Source organism: Erinaceus europaeus, assembly GCF_950295315.1.
Source record: "Erinaceus europaeus chromosome 6 unlocalized genomic scaffold, mEriEur2.1 SUPER_6_unloc_5, whole genome shotgun sequence".
In the NCBI taxonomy this organism is placed as follows: Eukaryota; Metazoa; Chordata; class Mammalia; order Eulipotyphla; family Erinaceidae; genus Erinaceus; species Erinaceus europaeus.
This window is the reverse complement of record NW_026647158.1, coordinates 812,784-833,334: the sequence shown is the minus strand read 5'-3', so window position 1 is coordinate 833,334 and position 20,551 is coordinate 812,784. Positions and strand designations below refer to the sequence as shown.

The 20,551-nt window shown below is 41.9% G+C and overlaps 1 pseudogene; it reads right to left on the bottom strand.

Annotated features, from left to right (window-relative positions):
- Positions 1–7,571: 7,571 nt before the first annotated feature.
- LOC132536206 (tubulin alpha-1C chain-like) lies at positions 7,572–19,783 on the bottom strand (annotated as a pseudogene).
- Positions 19,784–20,551: the final 768 nt, after the last annotated feature.

Sequence of the window (20,551 nt, the reverse complement as noted above, 5' to 3'; positions counted from 1 at the left end):
TTTTGATTATGCAAAGAGACTTTCACATCTGAGGCTCTGAAGTCACAAGTTCAATCTCCCACACCACCATAAAGTCATAGCTGAGCAGTTTTATGGTAAAAAAAAAGTTTACTTAATCATGAACCTAAAAGCAAGGATATTGCAGATGAGATCCAGGCTTCTCCATATTGCAAAAATCTGGTAGGTTTGTTTTCGGTATATTCAAAAGGCCCATGACAAGTTTTTGCCTGAGCCTAACAGGTAGACCCAAGGTATTGTCTGGGAAGATGGTGTCATAGTTGGAAAAAGGACTATAAAGCTGGATCAGGGAAGAGAGTAGCTCCCAAATATGGGGGAAAGTATATAAATATTGTTAACTGTAAACCCCATTGATCTTCTCTGAGGCCCATATTCAGCACAGGAGCCTGTGTAACCTCTGTATCCCTGTAGGTCTGAGCTTGCCTCTGTGCTGGCATTGGGCTCCTGCATGCTGGCATCGGGCTCCTGTGTGCTGGCGGCGGCCTCCTGCGGGCTGCGGGACTGCGAGGCTGCGGTGTGCGGGGTTGTCTGGGCACAGCCGGCTGGCTGGCTGGCTGGCTGGCCAGCAACATTATCAATGTGATTTCAGTGTGCTTCAATGCCTCATATATACACTACTTAAGGTATTGAAACTTATATAAATGCTACTATATATATATATCTATATAATTTATATAATTATGTTACATATGTGTTATAGGTAACAAAATGTAACATAATATATTTAAATATATAATGTATAGTAAATATTATTTTTATTAAATTGTGTGATTTCATCCTATTATATAGCATAAAATTGAAATTCTAATATTTCTCAAGATTACTGGAACAGTATGGCCCAGATCTTTGGATTGGTAGAATGAGATTTGTATCTGGATCTGCTGGGCCATAAGCAGTCCTCCTCCTCCTATTCCTCACTGTTTTTTTATGCCTATTACCAAGATACCAACACAACTCAGAGCCAGTGGTGGGGAAAGTTGGATGGAAAGTGACTGTTGAGAGATGTGCCATCTTCTCTTGTGGCAGAGGTCCTGCAGTGAGGAAGGTGGGACCTGTATTCAGTGAGAGAGGATACCTATGGGCTACAAAGCATCATGACTTCTCTTGGTGGCAAGTAACCAGAACACACCAGCACTTTATTGCAATACTGTCTACAGACAAGGGCTGTAGAAGTCCTGCATTTTAGAGTCTATGGGATTAAGAGTACGTGGAGTTGAAGAATACAATGACCTGAACCCTGTGCTGCTCCTTCTAGACCTTGTACAATAACCCAGAATCTCCAAATGCATCACTCAAAGGAACTACTATTTGCTTCAGGGACCTGAACAGGTGTCTCTTCTCCTGTATCAGTATGTGCATCTCCTCACATTTGTGATGGCCAGTGGATGGCTAATGGCATGGCATGGCATGGCATGGCATGGCATGGCATGGCATGGCATTTTGATATGATGTCTGCGGTTCTGCTTACCTGTGTGCTTATTCCCATTAGGACCATAAGGTGTAAGACATATATGGGCAGGGAAAGACAGATCAGGGACTATGAAATGGCTCTACTTGAACTACCATGTTCTAGCACATGTATCATAGAAGTCTGAAGATCCTAGACCTGCAACCACAGGGACAAATCTGACAAGGCATGCGAAGTGTTTTCTGTAACAGTATTTAGCTGAATATATAGAAAATTTCTAGTTATATCCTTTTTCTTTCTTTCTACCTCTCTTTCTTTCTCTCTTTCTTACTTTTTTTCTTCTTTCCCAGAGCATTTATTAGCTCTGGCTTATGGTGGTATGGGTATTAATTGAGTCTAATACTTTAGAGCCTCATGCATAACCATTACACTGGTTCTCTTGACTATGATAGTATTCTTTTTTAAAGATTTTTATTTATTTATTAATGAGAAAAATAAGAAAAGATAGAGGAAAAATACAGACATCACTCTGGTACATGTGCTGCTGATGATCTAAGTAGGGACATCTTGCTTAAGAGTCCAATGCCACATCAACTGCTCCACCTCTCAGACCACTTCTTTGTATTAGTCTTATTTTTATTTATTTAATTCTGAATGACAAGTCCATTGTATAAGAGAGGTAAAATTCCACACAATTCCCACCGCCAGAGTTCTTTATCCCAACTCCTCCATTGAAAGCTTTCCTATTCATTACCCGCTCTGGGAGCATGGACCCAGGATCATTCTAGAATGCAGAAGGTAGAAGATCTGGTTTCTGTAATTTATTCTCTGCTGGACTTGGACATTGGCAAGTCAAGCCATACTCCCTGCTTGTTTCTATCTTTCCCTAGTGGGGCAGGGCTCTAGAGAGGTGGGGATCCAGAACACATTGGCGAGGTCACCTGCCAGGGGAAGTCCAGTTGGCATCATGGTAGAAACTGCAACTTGGTGGCTGAAAATAATTAAGATATAAAGGAGAACAAAGTTTTAATAATCAGTAACCTAAAGGTAAGAATATATACATGTAGCCATAAGTTATGGGAAAATATACACCTTAAGGTAAAAGTGCACAGTGCTGTACAGTGAATCAGTAAGTGCGGTAAGCAAGTGGAAAGATCTGTTAGAGATGAGTAGCTGAGTAAGTTGTGGTCTATATACACAGTGGAATACTACTCAACTATTAAAAATGGTGAATTCACCTTCTTCACCCCATCTTGGATGAAGCTTGAAGGAATAATATTAAGTGAGATAAGTCAGAAAGACAAAGATTAATATGTGATGATCTAGCTTACATACAGAAGTTGAAAAACAAAATCAAAAGGGGAACCACTAACAGAACTTGGACTGGAGTTGGTGTATTGCAGCAAAGTAAAAGACTCTGGGATGGGTGAGGAGAGTCCAGGTCCTGGAACATGGGCAGAGGAGGACCTAGTGGGACTTGAATTGTAATGTGGAAAACTGGGAAACATGCATATACAAAGTATTGTGTTTAGCTGTCAACTGTAAACCATTAATCCCCCAATAAAGACACTAAAAAAACCTGTTAGTACTCTTATGCAGATTCCAAAAATGATATGGGCAAGTGTGAAAAGAAAATTCATAAATTTCAGATCTCAGGAGGAACTAGAAAAGCATCTCTGCTAACTGACATTCTTTAACTGGGCTCTCTGTCTTTCTCCATAAAAATATATTTATTTATTTATTTATTTATTTATTTATTTAATAGAAACAGTCAGAAATGTTGAGGGAATGGGAAAGTAGAGAGGGAGAAAAACAGAAAGACATCTGCAGCACTGCTTCATCACTTTTAAAGCTTTCCCCCTGCAGATGAGGACAAGTGCTGGAACCTGGGTCCTTGTGCAATGTAACGTGTGTGTGCTCTCACATGTGTGCCACCACCCAGCCTCTATTGGGATTTTTCTCTTTCTAGCACTACATTAACCCATTACCAAAGGTATGTGAATGTACTTGAAGTGTTGGTGTATCTGGTGGAACCAAAAGCATTTATTCTACAACTCTAGGATGTATCTGGTACAGAAAGTGTATCAAAGAAAGTGGTAGCCTCCAGGAGATCAACAGTCCTATAGTGTGGAAAAATGTTCACACATTACATTATGCAATTACTTTTAGTGTTGTCTTTCCCTGTCTGAATATGTCCCTTACCATCAGTTTCCAGAGGTCTGTTCCTATTGTGACATGATGCCCTTCCTTTTTGTTGTTACATAAATGTGTGTGTGTGTGTGTGTGTGTGTGTGTGTGTGTTCTTTCCCAGCTCCAGCTCCACAGGTGGAAAATCATCATTACAAGAACACATCCTGCCCCTACTTCTGAAATATTTTCTTTCAGCTAAAGTCTTCTCTAACCTTCTTTCACCTGTACACAATTTCAGGTTATTTGAAAGTCTGTCTTTTTTCACATCGTGGAACAATTATAAAAACACTCACATGTGAGGCTGACTAAGGCATTGGTAAAGAGATGGTCAGGGGTCACTATCCCAGGAGCTTCAGGCTCCCCAGGTGCCCCTGGGATATTCTGAAGGCTGAGGTATTTTACCCAGTAGCTACCAAGCCCATTTCTCAGGGCCCTGTGTTGGGGAAATGCTGCCTTGGGAGATGAATTTCTTGTGGTTGTGAGGTGTCTGCATAACTGAAATGGTTCATCTGCTCCTTTCTCACTTACTTGGGAATGTCCATCCTTTGCCCTGCAATGCTCACACTGTGGTAATTGACAGACCTCCTAGGTTGGGAAAGGCTCCAATTGCTCATCCTGACTCTGGGTCACTTTCTTGCCATAATCTGTTAAGAAGAAATAGCTGGATTTGCTCTTAGCAAGGGTCTGGGATGAACCCTGGTGTGAGTGTGAGGGCTTCAACAAAAATCAACTGATTATTCCACTAACAAAAGGGATTTATCTGGACACCAAAAAAAAAAAAAGCATTTGTAAAAGTGAAGTCTCATTATGGGACATGTGTGGACTTCTCCCACTTTATATGTACTTATAAATCCTGCTATATAAAGAGCAGCACCCCTCACTATGGCTTTTACTGGCATGCTGTGAGAAGAGACACCTCTGTTTCCCTAATTTTTTAAATATGTTTATTTACTATTGGATAGAGAAATTTAGAAGGGGTGGAGAGACATAGGGGTAAAGAGACAGAGATATACCACTTGTGAAGCTTTCCCCCCTGCAGATGGGGATACCAGGAGCTTGAACCCATGTCCTTGCACTCTGTAATGTGTGTGATTAGCCAGGCGAACCACTGCCTGGCCCTACAACCTCCATTTTCCCTTAGCCTTCGTGGGAACTCTCTCCTAGCCTTCTCTGTCCTCTCAAAGATTTTTAAAGATTTATTGTACTTACTACAAATGACAGAGTTTACTTGAGCAAGAGAGAAAGAGACAACCCAGAGCACCACTCTGGTACATGTAGCACTCGGGATTGTGGGGTGTCAGCTGAAGCTAAAGGTCTCCCTACCACATTTCAATAGGATTTAGGAATGCTGATTTATTTTTCCTCTTTAAACATTTTATTTACATGTTTATTTACTTATAAAATAAAATATTTTATTTACTTTATTGGAAGGTGACAGAGAAAAATTGAGGGAGGAAAGGGAGGGAGGGGAAGAGACAGACACTTGTAGCCCTGCTTCACCACTTGCAAAGCTTTCCCTTTGTAGGTGGGGGACAGGGGATTGAACCTGGATCCTTGCTCACTGTAATGTGTGCACTTAGTCAGATTTGTCATTGCCTGGATCTGGAATATTGATTTTCATAAGATTATAATTTATCTCATGATGAATGCTATATGGTCCCCCGAACACAATTTTGAAGCATCTCTCAAGCTAAAAACAAGTCTGTACTAGGCTCAGAGGCCAAGCTTGCTCTCTTCAGAGTAAGTGAAATAGAAGTGAGAAATGGATGAATGGATGAAGTGTGAAAAAAAAAGAGTGGGAAAAAGAGAAAAAGGAAGGAAAAGAGCCAGGGAAAAGATAGTACCTGAGCACCATCTGGATAAAGTAGACCATTAAAAGGAAATCTGGGGTCAGGAGGTGGCACACCAGTAAAGTGCACATGTCACTATGATCAAGGAGCCAGGCTTGAACCTTCCTTCCCCACTGCCTGGGAGAAGATTCACAAGCTGTGGAGCAGGCTGTAGATGTTACTCTCTCTCCATCTTTTTTTCTCTGCCTCAATCATAATTTAAAAAGAGGAAAATGGCTGCTGAGGACAGTGGATTCATTGTGTAGGCTCCCAGCCCCAGCAATTCCCAGTCAGGTGAGCAACTAAGTACCAAACTGTTTCCTCCCTTGTGCATGAAACCTGGCCTGTGGACATCATCTGCTTCTTATTACTCTATTCAGCCTTGCTGGCCACACCAATTGTACCTGAATACTGGTCACTAAGTTCTCCGGCTACTCACAGTGCCCTGGCTTTCTTTGCTCATCCCTGCTTATGTTGCTTCTGAAGAGGTAGTTGGAAGAGGGTCCAACTCAGGGAACTGCCTTCTCTCTAATCTTGCCTACACAGTATTCAATTCTCTTTATTCCTCTACATCAGTTATTCCCCCAATAAATGATGAGTCAAGTACCAATTATAACAGCCTTGGGCTGTTATTGATTTTGACTCAAAAAGTTTCACTTTCTCCAAATAGGGAATTAAGTACAATTTTATTTGCCACAGTAGCTTTTGGCTAAGTATGAAAGAAATGAGCACAACTCCAAATTGTTTCCATGAGATTATATTTTAACATTGTTAGCAATTGTTTCTGACATTATGGCTACTGATTTAAATTACAGTTCAACAAATTACTGCCTATGATATCTATGACTTCTTCTTCTAGCGTTTGCCATATCTATGACTAATATCACTAGCTACCCCACATATTGTAGCAACAGAACAGAAATAGAGGCTTTAGGAGAAAAAAATAAAAGACCCAGAAATGGAGTGGCATGCTGACTAGAGCCTTGGACTCTTCACACAAGGTCCCAAGTCTAACCCCTGCATCTCGTGTGTTGAGTGATATTCTGGTCCCCTCTCTCCTCCTCTCAACAAGTCTTAGAATGAATCTTTAATTCAACTCTCTGAAGACTTAGCTGAGATCCACAGACTCAGATGTGCTTTGTTTTTTTTCCCTCCTCCAGGGTTATTGCTGGGCTCGGTGCCTGCACCATGAATCCACCGCTCCTGGAGGCCATTTTTCCCCCCTTTTGTTGCCCTTGTTGTAGCTTCGTTGTGGTTATTGCCCTTGTTGATGCAATTCGTTGTTGGATTGGACAGAGAGAAATGGAGAGAGGAGGGGAAGACAGAGAAGGGGAGAGAAAGATAGACACCTGCAGACCTGCTTCACCGCCTGTGAAGCGACTCCCCTGCAGGTGGGGAGCCGGAGACTCGAACCGGGATCCTTACGCTGGTCCCTGCGCTTTGCGCCACATGCGCTTAACCCACTGCGCCACCGCCCGACCCCCCAGATGTGCTTTTTTAATATCCACAGGTGAAAGATGTGGACAATATGTTGTCTAACTTGGAAAAATACCAGTCAGATCTGTCCCACTTATTTCACTTTCCATTTATTTTTCACAGTACTACTCAACTCAGGTTGTGGTGATGTGAGGGAAAGAAATTGGAACTTCAGGCTAAAAGTTTGTTGAGCAGGTCAGGGTTGTATCTCCCTGATACACTAGAGATGACTTTTTATCACCAGTGTGCAGAGTTACAGAAACATACCTGACCACAAGCACAACAAAGAACACACATCAATCACTTGAACTACTGATCTAAATGATCAGGTAGATCTCTAGCCACTTCATCTGTTCCCAAAGGGGCTTGAAGTGGGGCAAATGTTTATGATATAAGTGTAACCAAGGGCTAGCTAAGGAACTCACTGAGATAGTGTGGGACTTTGCCATGTGTGTGGCCCAGGTTTGAGTAAAAGATCTACCGTATTGAGAGAAAGCATCAAGGCTGTGGTATCATTCTCTGCTTGTTTACCTCAAAATTAAAATAAGCAACCAAACACATTCATATGAAAATATTTTATTGACAGCTTTATGCCACAATAGACTGCTTCACAAATGAGTTCAAGACAGACAGGAATAAAAAATGTCAAGTTAATACTCTTCACCCTCATCATCTCCATTAGCACTATCTGCTCCAATCTCCTCATAATCCTTCTCTAAGGCAGCCATGTCCTCTCGGGCCTCAGAAAACTCTCCCTCCCCCATGCCCTCACCGATATACCAATGGACAAATGCACGCTTTGCAAACATTAGGTCAAACTTGTGGTTCAGCCGGGCCCAGGCTTCAGCAATGGCTGTGGTGTTACTCAGCAAGCACACAGACCGCTGGACCTTGGCCAGGTCTCCACCAGGGACCACAGTGGGAGGCTGGTAATTAATGCCAACTTTGAAGCCAGTGGGGCACCAGTCCACAAACTGGATGCTATGCTTGTTCTTAATGCTGGCAATGGCAGCACTGACATCTTTGGCGACCACGTCACCACGGTACAACAGGCAGCAGGCCATGTATTTACCATGGCGAGGGTCACATTTCACCATCTAGTTGTTTGGCTCAAAGCATGCCTTGGTGATTTCCGGAACTGAAAGTTCTTCATGGTATGCTTTCTCAGCAGATATTACAGGGGCATAGGTGGTTAAAGGGAAGTGGATGCGGGGATAGGGCACCAAGTTGGTCTGGAATTCTGCCAGGTCAACATTCAGGGCTCCATCAAACCTGAGGGAAGCAGTGATGGAAGACGCTACCTGACTAATAAGGCGATTGAGGTTGATGTAGGTTGGTCGTTCAATGTCCAGATTTCGACAACAGATGTCATAGGTGGCTTCATTGTCTACCATGAAGTCACAGTCACAATGCTCCAGGGTGCTGTGAGTGGTGAGGATGGAGTTGTAGGACTCCACGACAGCTGTGGACACCCAGGGAGATGGGTAGATGGAAAACTGGAGCTTGGACTTCTTGCCATAGTCGACAGAGAGACGCTCCATCAGGAGAGAGGTGAACCCAGAACCAGTTCCCCCACCAAAGCTGTGGAAAACCAGGAATCCCTGAAGACCTTCGCACTTGTCGGCCTGCAAAATAAATTAAGTCTTGAAGGTATCTACAGTGACTTTTCTGAATCTCTGATTACAGTGGCCAAGCTTATAAAAGAAATATGAATAGTGCTTGTAAAACAGTCAGGACTTTGAGGAATTTAAGTATTCAGAGAAACTTCACAATCAATTACTTGTTGGGGAAAATTCCACTAAAATGGCTATTTTATTTTTTATTAGTGATTTAATATTGATTTACAAAGTTATAGATAACGGGGTATAATTTCACACTGTTACCACCACCAGAGTTCCACACTCTCATTCCTTCCCCTGGAAACTGTATTAGTAATCCCAAGGTCACAGATATGGATTGGCCAATTTCCTTTTTTTTTTTTTTTTGCCTCCAGGATTATCTCTGGGGCTTGGTTCTTTCTCTATGAATCCACAGTTTCTATGTTTTCTGGCTTTTTAAAAAATATTTTGATATGAGAGAAGTTGAGAGGGGAAGGGAAGACAGAGGGGAATAAAGATAGATACCTGCCACCTAACTAACCATTTATGAAGTGACCTCGCTGCATGTGAGGAGCTAAAGGCTTAAACCAGGATCTTTCAGTGGGTGCTTGTGCTTTGCAATATGTGCACTTAAACTGGCACACCACTGCCAGGCCCCCAATTGACTTAATTCTATAACTAGCTGTACTTACACATATTTGCCCATTTTACTGTAGTCTTAACGTTTCTTTCTACATATATTACTATGTCCAAATGCCTTTCTTTTTTCCTCTTCTCTCTCTGGGTCCTGATGGAATTGGAGTTCTGAGCCCTCTGGTCATCTTCCCCTAATATTTCTCCCCCTCTGGGATTATACACCAATGTTCTTTATGTCGTATGGAAGGTGAATGTTCTGGCTTCTGTAATTGCTTCTCTGCTGGACATGGATGATGGCAGGTCAATCCATACCCCCAGTGAAAAAGGCTATTTAAAAAGTAAACTACCTTCATTTCTGAAATTAAAGGAATCACAAGATCTGTAATGACTGTATAGTTTAATTTTGAAACAGAATGTAATCTTTGTTGCCCTTGGTGTGACCACAGAGCAAGGGAAACTTATCAGTTGGAGTGTGACCAAGATAGCCTGCAACCACTGCCTCTGTGTAATGGATACTTCAGAAAGATTTATCAAACAGAAGGGAAAACACAAAGCAGAATTAGGTGTAATGCACCAAAGTAAAAGACTCAGGTTGGGGGGGCGAGTGTTTAGGTCCTGGAATGTGATAGTAGAGAAGGGTGGGGGTGGAGGGGGGTGTTATATTATTATGTGGAAAACAGAAATGTTACCCATGTACAAACTACTATAGTTTACTGTCAACTGCAAACTATTAATCCCTCAATAAAGAAAAAAGATTTGGTAACAAGTTTCTGAGCAGGAATATATCAGAACCATCAAGTTCCAATGGAATCAGGTACTGGAGTCAGGTCAGGTCTAGGTCTGGCTCCAGCAGGTTCCTTTCTGTGTGGTTTTAACAAAGTTAATTATTCAGTTTTATATATTTCACTAAATACTAACTTGAAACAGTGATCAGCACAGTAAGGAGTAGTTACCAGAAAGAAAGTTGATAAAAGTGATTATTACAATTCAAGACCCCCCCCAACACACACACACACACACCTCACTGGGGTTTCCTACTTATATGGGAAGTGTTGGCTGACAAACTAGTATTCTATGAAAGGTTGCTAAAAAATGGTATCTAACACTCACCTATCAAAAGGTGTTCAGATTTGTGGACATTCTCCACTGACCTCTGTGAGACCCATTTATAAACCATGATGGTTATTGTTCTTAAATGTCATCAAAATAAAACAGAAAAGAGAAGCTGGTCTTGCTGCAAATAGTTGTGCCATAGCCCAAGAGTGTCTCGGCTGAGAGTCTAGATGTTCAGTGAGGGCCATCAGTGTGCGAAGAGTTCTTGTAGTTAGTCCCACGCCACATTGAGCAAGTGATGTTATCTTATCAGTTTCCGAATCTGATCGGAGACAGGGTCTATAACCTCCCTGCCCAAGCTGTAATGTCCACGAGCATAGTTATTAGCAGCGTCTTCCCTGCCCGTGATGAGCTGATCAGGGTGGAATAGCTGGCAGTAGGGGCCACTGCGAATTTCATCTGCAAAGGGAAATCATAGAAGCCTCTCACCACTAGCCCTGTGTAAGAAGACCCAGCCTTAAGGTGTCTGTGGAGTCCCAGGACACACCCCTGGGATCTCACCCAGGTTACAGGCCAACTCACCAATGACTGTGGGTTCCAGGTCTACAAACACTGCCCTTGGTACACGATTGCCAGTGCTAGTTTCACTAAAAAAGGTGCTGAAGGATTCATTTCCATCCCCAGTGGACCTGTCACTGGGCATCTGGCCATCAGGCTGGATGCCGTGTTCCAGGCAGTAGAGCTCCCAGCAGGCATTACCGATCTGGACACCAGCCTGGCCAATGTGGATAGAGATGCACTGACGCTGTGGGAGGAAGATGCCCATATATATATTATATATATTTATTTATCTGATTGTTTTTTTAACCAAAGCACTGCTCAGTTCTGGTTTGTGGTGGTAGGGACGGGAGAAATTGATTCTGGAACATTGGAGCCTCAGGCATGAGAGTCCCTGCATAACCATTGTGCTATTTACCCCCTCTGCAGGTGAACTATTTATGAATGATTCACTCTCAGGGTTCTGGTTGGTGTACCTGGTTGTGTGCAAAAATTAATGTGCAAAGAAACTGGCTCTAGGGAAACATCACAAGTGGTAAAGCAAAGCTGTGTCTCTCTTTCCCTTTAGACCCATCCCATCCTTCTCAATTTCTGTCTATCCTATCAAACAGAAGGGAAAAAAAATGGTCACCAGCAGGAAAAGTGGATTCATGTAGGTAAGGAGATCAGCAATAACCCTGGTAGGGAAAAAAAAAGACTTCCAGGGTGGAGCTATGGTGGCCTATTCACAGAAAGTTGTCCCTTCACCAGAAAACAAATGTTGATATTATAACAAAATAACTAAACAAATTTCATCAGAGAACATCTGGGTTTTTTGGTAAAGAAAGTATCATTAATATTTGAAAGTCATTGATTGTGTGGACTCCAGGAGCCGGGGGAAGGGAGAAAAGGACATTAACAGAAACACAGCATTGAGAGTGGGGATATATAGCATACTGGATATGCAAAGAAACGTGGCTGAGGCTCTGAAGTCCCAGGTTTAATACCCTGTACCACTATAAACCAGTGATGAGCAGTGCTCTGGTATAAATAAATAAATAAATAAACGCAGCATTGCTTAGACATCAGCTACCATATTTGCATTTGCTTTAGATCCACCTGGTGGATATTAAAGGGCCTCCTGGAAACCATTCAGGAACCTAGTGGTTTAAGAGAGTTTAAGTTACTGTTTAGGGATATAGAAGCCACAATCTATTGTGTGAACCCCAGAGGGTCCATCCAGGAGCACTAGGGAAATGATTTTTCTTCCTTCATGGCAGCCAAGAAGCTTACCAAAGTCTAAGTTGTCCCAAATGGCATAGAAACCCTGGTGAATGGGATCAGACCACCCTGCAAGGAGGAAAGTGACTTTTACTTCAAAGCAGAGTTCCCACTTTTAGGAATCAATCTGGAAACAGTAGGAGGTCTGGAATCCCCCTACCCCTCCCCTGCCCCTGACAGACTGTTTAAGGGACATCAGGTGTCATAATACTGCAGTACTATTTCATCCCCATTGCAACTCAAATATAAGGCAGAACCCAGCACCACTGGCTGGCCAACAACAGAAACCAAACAGATGTGTAAAACTAGGAAAATGCGGGTGCTGCATAACCAAGAAATTCAATGATACAGTTACAGAAGAGCTATCAGCAGAGGAAGAATTTAGCAACTGCATTGTCAGGAAATTTGAAGAAACAGATTAAGAAGGAAGCGACTTTAAAGTGTCCCTTGATAGTAAAATGGAAAACTTGAAAACAGTTATAGGGGATGAAGGACACTTTGTATACATTCCACTCTCAAGTAACAAGTAAAGGAATTAGACTTACCCACATAGAACAGACAATATCAGAAATAGAAGACAGGGAGTCGGGCGGTAGCACAGCGGGTTAAGCGCAGGTGGTGCAAAGCGCAAGGATGGGCATAAGGATGAGGGTTCGAGCCCCCGCTCCCCACCTGCAGGGGAGTCGCATTATAGGCGGTGAAACAGGTCTTCAGGTGTCTTTCTCTCCCCGTCTTCCCCTCCTCTCTCCATTTCTCTCTGTCCTATCCAACACCAACAACAACAATAAAAAAAAAAACAAGGAAAACAGAAGGGAATAGATAAATAGTAAAAAAAAAAGAAAGAAAAAGAAAAAAAAGAAAAAAGAAAAGAAAAGAAATAGACAAACTAGCTATACTCTTTGAATTCAAAGTAGGAGGAGAAAAATAACCTTTAGGAAAAATGAAGCAACTCTTAATTTTTTTTACATTTATTATCTATTCCCTTTTTTGTCCTTGTTTTACTGTTATAGTTATTATTGGTGCCATCATTGTTGGATAGGACAGAGAGAAATGGAGAGAGGAGGGAAAGACAGAGAGGGGGAGAGAAAGATAGACACCTGCAGACCTGCTTCACCACCAGTGAAGTGACTCGTCTGCAGGAGGGGAGCTGGGGGCTTGAACCGGGATCCTTACACCAGTCCTTGTCCTTTGTGCCACATGTGTTTAACATGCTGTGCTACTGCCCGACTCCCATGAAGCAACTCTTCAAGAGGATTAAAGACTATTATGAAAGTAATATCAGGATTATGAGTGTCTCAGAAGGAAAGGATAAAAAGGAAGGGAGCAAAGACTACATTCAAGGAAAAGATAACAGAACATTTCCAAATGTGTGATTTGGTCAGAAGGCAGATGTTCAGGAAGGAGACAGAACTCTCAAATTTCTAAACCCAAATAGGATTACATTAAGAAACATCACTGTGAAATTATATAAAGTAAAAGAATAAAGTGATTCACACACACACACACACACACACACACACACAGTATAGTCAGATTCACAGAAGATTTTCCTGCAGGAACCATGGAGGCCAGGAGAGAGAAGTGGTATATTCAAGGTTTTAAAACAATAGGGTATGAAGAACACTTTGAATTCCTTCCAGTATCAAATAGCAAGTAAAATAAGTAGACTCAGCCATGTATAAGAGAACATCAGAAACAGAAGACAAACTGGCTACACTCTCTAAAAATGTGCCAGTCTCACACATTTTATGCTAGAAGACTATCATTCAAATATGCAAGAGCAATCAAAACAGTGCCAGACATACAAAAACAAAGGAGTTTGCCATCGCCAGACTTGCTTTGCAAGAGTTACTGAAAGGAATGTCACAGAGAAATAAAAAAGGAACATTGAACACTCAACAAAGTGATACATAGTAAAACAGATCATAGAGCACAGCCATAAAAATATGAGACATCAAGGACTGGGGTGGTGGTGCACTTGGTTGAGTGCACATGTAAAATGGGCAAGGACCCAAGTTTTAGACACTGGTCCCCACCTTCAAGGGGAAAGCTTTGCAAGTGGTGAATCAGCATTACAGGTGTCTCTCCATCTCTCTCCCTCTCTATCTCCCCATTCCTCTCAATTTCTGGCTATCTCTATCCAATAAGTAAATAAAAGTAATTAAAAATTAAAATATAACCATTTACAAAAGATATGAAACAACTTTAAAATATGAAAGAAGTGGTAATGGATAAATCTTGCTAGTGAAAAGAACAATGAGAAAAGAACATTTTTTCAAAAGATTCTTTTAGGCTGAGAAGACAGCATAATGGTTATGCAAGAAACTTTCATGCTTTTTTAAAGTTTTTTTAAATGCATTTTTAATATTTATTTTTATTTATTTATTCCCTTTTGTTGCCCTTGTTTTATTGTTGTAGTTATTATTGTTGTCATTGTTGTTGGATAGGAAAGAGAGAAATGGAGAGGGGAGGGGGAAGACAGAGAGAGGGAGAGAAAGACACCTGCAGACCTGTTTCACCACTTGTGAAGCAACACCCCTGCAGGTGGGGAGCCAGGGCTTGAACCGGGATCCTTATGCGGGTCCTTGTGCTTAGCGCCACCTGCACTTAACCCACTGCGCTACAGCCCGACTCCCTCATGCTTTTTTTAAAGAAAGGATTAATTAACAAAAAGGAAAAAAAAAGAACATTAGTGGAAAACTAGTGAAATCCATAAAAAGCTTGGAGATTAGTTCATAGTTATGTATCATTGTCAATATTCCAATTTTGACAAATGTACCTGGCTAAGTCATATGTTAACACTTGGGGACACTGCATGAAGGATAGTAGTGGTTCTTTTGCAGCTTTTCTGTAATTCTTAAATCACTTCCATATAAAATGTTTATTAAAAATAAAACCTCAAAAAAAAAGAAACTTTCATGCCTGTAGCTCTAAAGTCCCAAATACAATTTCCAGCATTACTATAATCTAGAGTTGAGCAGGACTCTGGTCTCTACTGTCTCTTTATATATTTCTCTCATAATAATTTTGTTTATTTTTTGAAGACTGTTAGGATTTCAGGTCCTGGTGCAAGATGGTGAAGGTGCACCTAGGTGGGGGGGGCAGGTTAGAGTGTTTTGCAGAGAACTGAGAAATTTTACACATGTACCAAAAACTGTATTTACTGTTCATGAGTTAGGTGGTAGAACAGCAGGTTTAGGGCACATGGCACAAAGCATAAGGACTGGCCTAAGGATTCCAGTTCGAGCCCCCAGATCCCCACCTGCAGGGGAGTTGCTTCATAGGCAGTGAAGCAGGTCTGCAGGTGTCTATCTTTCTCTCCCTGTCTTCCCTTCCTCTCTCCATTTCTCTCTGTTCTATCTAACAATGATGACATCAATAACAATCATAACCACAACAATAAAAATCAAGGGCAACAGAAGGGAAAATAAATAAATGAAAACCTCTTAGATGTATTTACATTAAACCTATGTAATACTTTCATGTATAATGCATTCACACTCAGAGTTCTCTATGTATTTTTAAATGAAGTAATTATCTCTAGTATGTTTGAGTCTCTCCTACAACTCTGTTTTGTTTTTAATCCCTTCTATATGTAATACTTTGAGGTTATTTAATTTGATATATGTGTTCAAGGATTCTTATTACTGTTTACATCTATAGCCAAATTACCTACATTTCTAAACCAGATGGCTTAGCTTATATGTTCAATATAAAGAACTGAAATACATGGACTTGTATAGGTTTAAAAAGTCAGATTTTGGCAAAATTATAGTGGTTATCTTTGAAGGGAGGTGGAGAGTGGTGAGAGTACTGAATGTGGTGGTTGGTGTGGTATGGAACTACACGCTTTTGTAATCTTATGATATTTTAAACCATTTAATGACTTATAAAAATTAAAAAAACAAATTAACCAAAAAGAAAAGAAATGACTCATACCTGACTAAGTAACCAGCTTTTTGTATAATTATCTTTCTGGAAGCCTCTCCTGCTCAAGGACTATTTCCCAAACATGTTTTGTGAAAGACAGTTCAGAGACATGCTTTGGGAATCCAGAGATATTAATGAACTGCTAGGTTAAGACTAGAGACCGCACCCTAGTTTTGTAGCTGCAATTGATATTCAGAGTAAGGACTATACCATTTTACAAGGACAGAGTAGTAGCTCTTGCACCATTTCCCTCAGCATCTGGGAAAAAGCCTGGTGAGAACGCCAATGCATGCAAAATTTCTCCTTCTAGCTTTCATTCATTCTGATAACTTTGTACCTTTTGAGTTCACCTGGTCTTTCTTTAGTCCTATTCTTGTAGAAGAACTTTTCTTTCTCTATTTAAAACTAGCTTGAATCAGCAAACTACAGTCAAATGATTCATTTAGAAAATGCCAGATAAGCAGAAGTTAGGTACATTCTAAATATTGGAAGCATATAACCTTGTGGAACACATCTTTTTAAACAGCATTTTCCTTTTACTACCAACACTCCTGAGGGAAGAGGAGTGTGTCACAAAGACTTTGCTGTTTCCTAGTAAAATACATATTTATCAGAGTGAAGAAATTGTACAGTTTTTTAGAGTTTAATAATACCAGGAAACTGCTTTCCTTTTCTTGCTAAGCAAAGCCACCCATTAGTTACCAAAATCACTCCCAGTTAACAAAGAGAATGAACAGAAAACTTATATGTAAACACGTGAAAAAAGGGGGGAAAAGGGTGCCGATTATAATTCATTATAAGCCATAAAAGATAATTTTAGACATCCAAATTATCACCAGCAAATATCCCATTGCATTTCTCCTTGAGCCAGAGGATTTCAAGCTTTCAAAAGTTGTGAAAAGGAAAGTAAAGAACTTTCCACACTAGCTAAGCTTTCTTTTCTTTTTTAAAAATATTTATCCCCTTTTGTTGCCCTTGTTTTATTGTTGTAGTTATTATTGTCGTTCTTGATGTAATTGTTGTTGGATAGGACAGAGAAATGGAGATAGGAGTGGAAGACAGAGAGGAAGAGCGAAAGATAGACACCTGCAGACCTGCTTTACCTCTTTTTTATTTATTTATTTATTTTTATTTTTTATATTTATTTTATTTATTTATTCCCTTTTGTTGCCCTTGTTGTTTTATTGTTGTAGTTATTATTGTTGTTGTCATTGTTGGATAGGACAGAGAGAAATGGAGAGAGGAGGGGAAGACAGAGAGGAGGAGAGAAAGATAAACACCTGCAGACCTGCTTGACTGCCTGTGAAGTGACTCCCCTGCAGGTGGGGAGCTGGGGTTCGGGATCCTTATGCCGGTCCTTGTGCTTTGTGCCACCTGCGCTTAACCCGCTTCTCTACAGCCCGACTCCCCTGCTTTACCTCTTGTGAAGCAACTCCCCTGCAGGTGGGGGGGCAGAAGAGTCAAACCAGGATCCTTATGCCGGTCCTTGTGTTTTGTAGCCACTTGCCCTTAACCCTCAGCACTACCTCCCAACTCCCTCTAGCTAAGCTTTCTAAGGGGCCATTACCATAACCTGAGGTAATGTCTTCAGTTATCACCACCTTTGAGTTTTGATCCTTCTTTCCACATCCACTTCCATAAAACAGACATGGTACTCTAACCAAGTCGGCAAACTCACTGTCACTGGTGTGCTCTTCCTTTCCCATTCAGACTGTATTTGTGTGTGTGTGTGTGTGTGTGTGTGTGTGTGTGTGTGTGTGTGTGTGTGGTGGGGGGGCTGTTCTAGTGAACCCATGAGTAGGAATATCCCACTACTATATCATGCTCAATTTTAACTAGACTAACTATTTCACAGCTCCAGGAAACTGGAGACAATTGGAGATCTGTTTATGGCTGTCCCCAACCAAGGCCAGGGTTATAAAATACCTGAAAAGGGTAGTCAAAAGGTGATAGTGCAATGGGTTAAATGCACATGGCACGAAGTGCAAGGACCAGTGTAAGGTTGGAGCTGCTGGCTCCCCACCTGCAGGGGAGTCACTTCACAAGAGCTGAAGCAGGTCTGCAGGTGTCTGTCTTTCTCTCCCCCTCAGTCTCCGCCTGCTTTCCTTGTTTCTCTCTGTCTTATCCATCAATAGCAACCACAATAAAACAAGTGCAACAAAAGGAAATAAATAAATAGTAAAAAAAAAACAAACACCTGAATATATCCTGTCATTGCGACTAAGGGCTTCTTTGATTGAAGAAGAGCTTTCTGTGGTTCCCAACATTCTTTTATCTGCTGCAGTCTAAACTGCCTCCTGCAAAGCCATGTGGCTACAGCTCTGCTCTCCTGTGCCCCCCCTCCAGACTTTAGGCAGGAAAGTGTCATAAGGTAGAGTCAGTATAGATCTGATTTAAAAGCAGCAGCTTTCTCATCAAAAGCAAATGAAGGGGGTCAGGCGGTAGCACAGTGGTTAAGTGCATGTGGCGCACAGCATAAGGGCCAGCATAAGGATCTGGTTCAAGCCCCAGGCACCCTACATGTAGGAAAGTTGCTTCACAGGCAGAGAAGCAAGTCTGCAGGTATCTATCTTTTTCTCCCCTTCTGTCTTCCCCTCCTCTCCCCATTTTTCTCTGTCCTATCCAATAACTAATTGCATCAACAATAACAATAACCACAATGAGGCTACAACAAGGGCAACAACAAGGGAAAAAATGGCCTCCAGGAGTGGTGGATTCATGGTACAGGCACTGAGTGAGCCCCAGAAATATCCCTGGAGAAAAAAAAATAATTAAAAAAAGAAAGTTTTAATTTAACCGGTAGGCCTCATTAGGTCTGCTGTTTCTGCTTTTCTGCCCTTTTAAAGGTTTCAGTACTCCCTAACTTGCTCCATCTAGTATCTTTTGGTGAAAAGCACTCAAGTACGTTATTACAGTGAGAAATATTTTTGTAACTGTGTGCTCGTCTCTGAAGGAGCAACAGATCAGCTAATCACTGTTAATTGTTCTTCACTAGATATTTGTAAGCCCACTATTAAATCACCCATTAAAAATAATAATAGATACTGTTGTAATATTTGACAAATAATTGTTTTAAAGCATGGCTTATTTAAGGAGACAAACTCAAAGATAGTTGTTTCCAATACCTCTGGTAAGTTATATCAAAAATACTCAAGTTGTATATAATTTCATGCTTCTTTAAAACCCAAGAGGTTGTCAGTCCTGGTCTACTCTGCGGTTTTATAGGAATCCACCCTTTCACGCAATTGTCTTTTTAAAACCTGGCGTAAATAGAATGCTTCATATACAGACAAGTCACAGAAAGTTGAAATGAAGACTAGACAAGGCAACAGTTAATACCCTTCATAGGAGGAGTCCACTTGATGCAACCGAAGTTGTCCCCAAGCTCTAGATACAAGTGACTCAGTGGAGAGAGCCACCACCACCCCCTGCCACAGAACTCACAGGGGTGCTGGCCTGAGCATGCCAGAAGTATTAGCATCTCCTGTGGAAGCATAGGAGGTGTTCCAAGAGTCCCTCAGGACAGTGGGAAAGTAAGTCACTATGGCAGAAGGGAGGGGGAGGATCTTTAGTTTCTGTAAGTAAGTCCTTAGTGGCAGTAAGCCATGGGAGGGGTCCTTCTTGCTGGGATCTCCTGAGGCCCAGGAGGAGGCACCCAGGTGAACTTGTCTTGCCAGACCAGACAAGGTGACAGTCTTGATGCAGCTCAAAGTGCAGCTGAAGTCCTGCCACCCCAGGGGCCCTGGAGCCACCCCATCCCCAAGCCCCTTCATATTTACCATGACTAGGACTTTATAGGTCTCAGTAGCTCTGGAGAAGGCAGGTGATGTTCTCCAACAGACAAGCTGCCACGGAATCTGGGAATAGATGCAACAGAGTAGCCCTGCCCTTCACTGGTCTTATATATTCTTCCTCATCTGACCATAAGTGCAGAGAGCTGGAGCTTTGGCTGATCCCTGCTAAACTATTCAAAGGGTCCAGGAGAACTAGGAAGAGGAGACACGTGGGCCTGAGGATACACAGGATGAAAGGAAAGAGATTAGAGGGCATCTGCACTGACCTCAATGAGTGGGACCTGTGTGGCTGCTAGCCACCCCTGACACAGTACCCCCTAGAAGGTCCAGACTAGAGTTCCTGCCCAGAACTACTGGCCTTTACAGCCTAACTGCTGGGCCACAGGTGTCTGCTCACCTCAAAGCTCTTAAATCCCATCATATGGCCCTAAGCACAACTCTTCTGTTTGATTGCTTTTCTCCTTTTTCTCTTCTTTTTTCTCCTCTCCTTTTCTCTCCCCTCCCTCCCCTCCTTTCCTTTCCCCTCATTTCCTTTCCCCTCCCTCCCTTCCTTTGCCCTCCTCTCCCCTCCTAATCCCTTTCCTCTCCTCCCCTTCACTCCCCTCCTTCCTTTTCTGCTCCCCTCTCATCCCCTCCCCTTACCTCCTCTCCCATCTTCTCTTCTCCCTTTCCCTCCTCCCCCCTTCCCTCTTCTCTTCACAACCTCCTCTCCTCTCCTCTTTTCTTTTCCTCCATGGTTATTACTGGGACTTGGTGCTTGCAGTGTGATACACTGCTCCTGCTGTGACCATTTATTTTATT